Here is a 6,000-nt window from a genome sequence, read left to right as displayed (position 1 = left end):
CTAAATTTTCAATTTCAATAAAGCGTTCTTTCAGTTTATACAAATTAGACATTTTGCCTCCTTATTGTATAGCCCTTTGAAGGTGTCTCTGCCAATTGATTTTGAAAGGCTATGCAAAATGGGCCAGTCGACTAAAGAATTAATATCAGATATTTATAGAGTTATCAGAGGGGGCAACAGTTAAAACACCCCTATATGAGAAAATGGGAGTCTATTCTTGGGAGGGGACTGTCACCTCAGTGCTGGCAGGGCATCTGGGAAAAGGTGGCCAAGTCTTCCATCTGTACTCTCTATAAAAAGAATCAGTATAAAATACTGATATTTTGATATCATACTCTGGATCTCCTTCACAGGTTGAACCCTCAAATTTCAACTTTGGCGTTGTGGCTCAGTGGTGGGCTCCTAATACCATATCTTCTTGTCTTGCCTAGAAATAATTGGGTTTTTGACAGAGGTGAAAGATTTGATACAAGAGATTTTGTATGTGGTGCTATCTATTTGTTAATCGTTCCTCCTAGAGGCTTGGGTAAGAATTTATCTAGATTATTGCTGCATATTTTAACTGCAGTAAGATGCCTGATTGCTCTCAATTGGAATCGGACCTCCCCTCCTTCTAATCAAAGTTTACTGAATAGAATGGCTGGCATTGGTAGGATGGAATATATGACGGCTTTGTTGGGAGTGGACAGCTTTGAAGCTGTGTGGACTCCCTGGGACTTTTACTGGGCTCAAAATAATTGCTAAAATGGTATGCCATTACAGATTCCTGTGTATTTCCTCCCCTTCCTTTCTTTGTTTCAGTCTTGTCTATATATATTTGTCGTCCATTGACTACGTTCTGTGGTGTGGACTCGGAGAAGGTGCTAGATTAAAGAGTTGCCAAATATAACCTCCTTGGATATTTACTTGAAATTTAGAATTTTTTGTTTCACTATGCTTTGAGGTTTGTCATTTTATGTGGGAAAGTGTTAACTTACATTTTAATTTACTCTTCTTTCTTGATGCTTTCTCCTTTTTCCCTTCCTACGAAGCTGCTGAAACTTGTTTACACACAGACTTGTCTGATTGTAACTGTTGGACATTTTGTTTTCTAGTGTTATTATTACAAAATGCACTAAAAATTACAGTTTAAAAAAGTGAAACTCCTATATTATAAAGAGTCATTACAAACAGAGAGATCTATTTCAAGTGTTTATTTCTGTTAATGTTGATGATTAAGGTTTACAGCCAATGAAAACCCAAAAGTCATTATCTCAGTAAATTAGAATACTTTATAACACCAGCTGGAAAAATGATTTTAAAATCCGAAATGTTATCCTACTGAAATGTATGTTCAGTAAATGCACTCAATATTTGGTCGGGGCTCCTTTTGCATCAATTACTGCATAAATGCGGCGTGGCATGGAAGCGATCAGCCTGTGGCACTGCTGAGGTGTTATGGAAGCCCAGGTTGCTTTGATAGCAGCCTTCAGCTTGTCTGCATTGTTGGGTCTGGTGTCTCTCATCTTCCTCTTCACAATAGGTTAAGATCAGGCGAGTTTGCTGGTTATTCAAGCACAGTGATACTGTTGTTTTTAACCAGGTATTGGTATTTTTGGCAGTGTGGACAGGTACCAAGTCCTGCTGGAGAATGACATTTCCATCTCCAAAAAGCTTGTCGACAGAGGGAAGCATGAAGTGCTCTAAATTTCCTGGTAGACGGCTGTGCAGACTTTGGACTAGATAAAACACAGTGTACCTACACCAGCAGATGACATGGCTCCCCAAACCATCACTGATTGTGGAAACTTCACACTAGACCTCAAGCAGCTTGGATTGTGTGCCTCTCCACTCTTCTCCAAACTCTGGGACTTTGATTTCCAAATGAAATGCAAAATGTACTTTCCTTGAGGAGTATGTCAATGACTGCCTTTTGGACATCTGGCAAGTCAGCAATCTTCCCCATGATTGTAGAGCCTACTGAAATTGACTAAGGGACCTTTTTAAATGCTTAGGAAGCCTTTGCAGGTGTTTTATTGTTAATTATTCTAATTCATTGAAATAATGACTTTTGGGTTTTCATTGGCTTAAAGCCATAATCATCAACAGAAATAAACAAAATGCAAAATTTACTTTCACCTGAAAACAACACCTTGGACCACTGAGCACCAGTCCAGTTCTCTTTCTCCTTGGCTCAGGTAAGACGCTTCTGGCGTTGTCTGTTGGTCATGAGTGGCTTGACACAAGGAATGTGACACTTGTAGCCCATGTTCTAGATACATCGGTGTGTGGTGGCTCTTGAAGCAATGACTCCAGCAGCAGCTGTGGATATCCCTGTTGCTTGTGCACCTATTTCTACCACACTTTTTCCTTCCACTCAACCTTCCATTAATATGCTTTGATATACCACTCTGTGAACAACCAGCTTCTTTAGGAAGGAGATAGTAGGTGGGAGGGCTGCGGCAGCTCCGGTGTTGGTGAGGCGGTAGCTCCGGTACTGGTGAGGAAGCAGGGGGGTCATTGCAGGCTGTAAAATTTCCTGAAGAGGTCTGTTTTCAGGTTCCGTCTGAAGGATCCCAATGTGGTTGATAGTCGGACGTGTTGGGACAAAGAATTCCAGAGGACGGGGGATATTAGGGAAAAGTCTTGGAGGCGATTGGGTGAGGAGCAAATAAGTGTGGAGGAGAGAAGGAGGTCTTGGGAGGACCGGAGATTACGTGATGGAAGATATTGGGAGATTAGTTCAGAGATATATGGAGGAAACAGGTTATAGATAATGGAGATAGAGATGAAAAAAACGCACAAAAAATTGCTATTTCATAGAGGTAAAAACTGGTCGCGGCAGTTATTAACCTCTTCATGATAGGTATTTTCATTTTTGCGTTTTCGTTTTTTGCTCCCCCTCTTCCCAGAGCTATAACTTTTTTTCATTTTTCTGTCAATATGGCCATGTGAGAGCTTGTTTTATGCTGGATAAGTTGTACATTTGAACAACACCATTGGTTTTAACATATCAAGTACTGGAAAACGAAAAAAAATTACAAGTGCGGTGAAATTGCAAAAAAAGTGCAATTCCACAATTGTTTTTTGTTTGGCTTTTTTACTAAATACTAAAACTGACCTGCCATTATGATTGTCCAGGTCATTACGAATTCATAGACACCAAACATGTATAAGTTCTTTATTATCTAAATGGTGAATTTTTTTTTTTAAATTTGTTAAAAAAAAATATATATACAGTATATATATTTGCGCCATTTTCCAATACCCATAGCGTCTCCATTTTTCGTGATCTCGGGCTGGGTGAGGGCTTATTTTTTGCGCATTAAGCTGACATTTTTAATGATACCATTATGGTGCAGCAGATACGATCTTTTGATCACCCATTATTACATTTTAATGCAATGTTGCGGTGACCAAAAACCCTGATTCTGGTGCTTTGAGACTTTTTTTCTCAGTACGCTGTTTAGCGATGAGGTTAATTCTTTTTTTAGACTGATAGATCGGGTGATTTTGAATGTGGCGATACCAAATTTGTGTATATTTTATTTTTTTTATTGTTTTATTTTGAATGGGGCAAAAGGGGGGTGATTTTAACTTTTTGTAATATATTTTAAAAGCATTTTTTTTTTTTTACATTTGACTTTTGGCATGCTTCAATAGTCTTCATGGGAGACTAGAAGCTGCCATAACCCGATTTCCTCTGCTACATACAGGCAATGATCAGATCTCCTGTATGTAGCAGAATTGCTCACTTGCTATGACCACCGGGCGGCACTCATAGCAATCCGGCAATGACAACCATAGAGGTCTGCAGGAAACCTCTGGTTGTCATGCCAACCCATCGGTGACCCTTGATCACGTGACGAAGGTCACTGATGGGCGAATTTCCAGCACACTTGCCGGATGCTCATATTAAATGCCGCTGTCAGAATTTGACAGTGGCATTTAATGGGCTAATAGCCGCGGGTGCTCGTGATTCTACTCGCGGCTGTTAGAGGCACATGTCAGCTGTTCAAAACAGCTGACATGTGCCGGAAAATATGTGGTCTCACCGCCGGAGCCCACATCAAAGGGAGGGAGTCCGACATCGGCATATTATTACATCCGATGTCGGAAAGGGGTGGAGTATTTTGCACTGATAAAATTGGAAAGATTTCTTTGTGAGAACTGCACCTAATTTACTAACGGGCACATTCCTTCTAATAAATCTGGTATATCTGGAACTGTATGTTGAAATATGTTGTTACTCTGGCATAAGTGTCTGTACATTTGTTCTACTGATATTTGCTGTTTTTAACCTTGCCATTGATAAAAGAATCTAAACTTAGATTTGCAGCTCTAGCACAGTTACTTTTCTTGTCTGCTTTCTTTTTTTAGAGTGCTCTAAAGGTGAATGTTGCAAGTTTTTTAGTGTTATGGTAAATATTTATACTTTGCTTTGATTATTATTTGGACAATTAAATCTACTTATATGCAGCTCTAGTAAAAATTAAGAGACCACTTCCAAATGTTCAGTTTGTCTGATTTTTCTATTTATAGATATATTTTTGAGTAAAATATAAATTGCTCTTTTATTCTATAAACTTCTGACAACGTCTCCGAATGTCCAAGCAAAAAATTTATTTTTTTTCCTGTAAAGGAGAAATGTTCAAAATTTTAAAAAAACACAGTGCTTTCAGACCTCAAATAATGCAAAGAAAACAAGTTCATAATCATTTAGAAACAACAATACTAATGTTTTAACTCAGGAAGAGTTCAGAAATCAATATTTTGTGGAATAACCATGAATTTTAAAAACAGCTTTCATGTGTCTTGGCATGCTTTCCACCAATCTTTCACACTGCTTCTGGCACAAAAATTTAAGCAGTTTTTCTTTGTTTGATGGCTTGTGATTATCCATCATCCTCTTGATTACATTCTAGAGGTTTTCAATGGTTCAGGTCTGGAGAATGGGCTGCCCCTGACAGGGTTTTGATGTGGCGATCTCTTAATTTTTGCCAGAGCTATTTGATTATTCTGTATTTTAGTATTTGCTTTATAAGTGTTATTCATAAAAGCAATAACACAGAGTGAGGTCTCTGATATAGAGGGGTCTCTGTGTTAAATATTTCTTTGTCTCTGAAAGTATAGTAAGCTGGGTAGAACCAGTGTAAAAGGAATTTTGTCAGAATCCATAATTTATTACCTTGTTATTCCCAACTAAAATACTTTCTTACTTAGGTATTGTAATGTAAGAAGCTATTACCACTTTCCCTGTTGTGAACACTTTTGACCTGGCTTCTGAGTTTGGGCTCCCTCTGGTGGTTGCTGCTGGTAATGGAGCTGGTCTGGCTGACAGAAGTCAATCACCTGAGGAGGATGATTGGAGGTCAGGTGTTACAGACTGGAGAGATTTAAGTGAGCAACCTTGCCTCAGTTGTTGCCGGTGATTTGGTTTTCTTCCTGAACATTTTGGAAGTCTACTTGCCTCTTGCTTTGTCCTACATCTTTGATATAAGTTATTTGTCTGAATCTTTTTGCATTTGATCCATTTTTTGCTTTCCTCTGATTTCTGCTTTGCTGGTGTGAGTTCAGCCTTGTTCCCTGCTGGGACCTGTGCTGGACTCTGTTCCATATGCCACAGCTCATGTCAGTCTTTTCAGTATTTCTAATCCCCTGTTATATCAGTATATTTTGTTTTGCGTCCAGTCCACACCAGAGTTCTGATTTAGTGGGGGAGAGGTCGTGTGGCCTCAGTATTTTTGCATATCAGACGTGTTGGATTTTTTCTTAGGATTTTTTGCATGATTGCAGACAGTATCATTTCCTATGCTGTTCTAGCTAGACAGTTTGGGCCCCATCATTTGCTTACTCTATTTTCTGCCTGTGTTTTGTGCCTCATCTTGTCTCACTGGCAATATATGTTCAGGGACTATCTATTTCTTTGGGGTTCTACTCCGGGGCAGTTTAGCTTTCCCTTTTCTCTCTTTAGGCTTAGTTAATTCTTTGGCTGTTCTGAGGCGTCTAGGGCATTGTAGG

This window comes from Dendrobates tinctorius, unplaced genomic scaffold (assembly GCF_039654945.1).
Source record: "Dendrobates tinctorius isolate UK_male_01 unplaced genomic scaffold, ASM3965494v1 ptg000066l, whole genome shotgun sequence".
Lineage (NCBI taxonomy): Eukaryota > Metazoa > Chordata > Amphibia > Anura > Dendrobatidae > Dendrobates > Dendrobates tinctorius.
The sequence above is the reverse complement of the archived record's forward strand: the minus strand, read 5'-3'. Positions refer to the sequence as shown.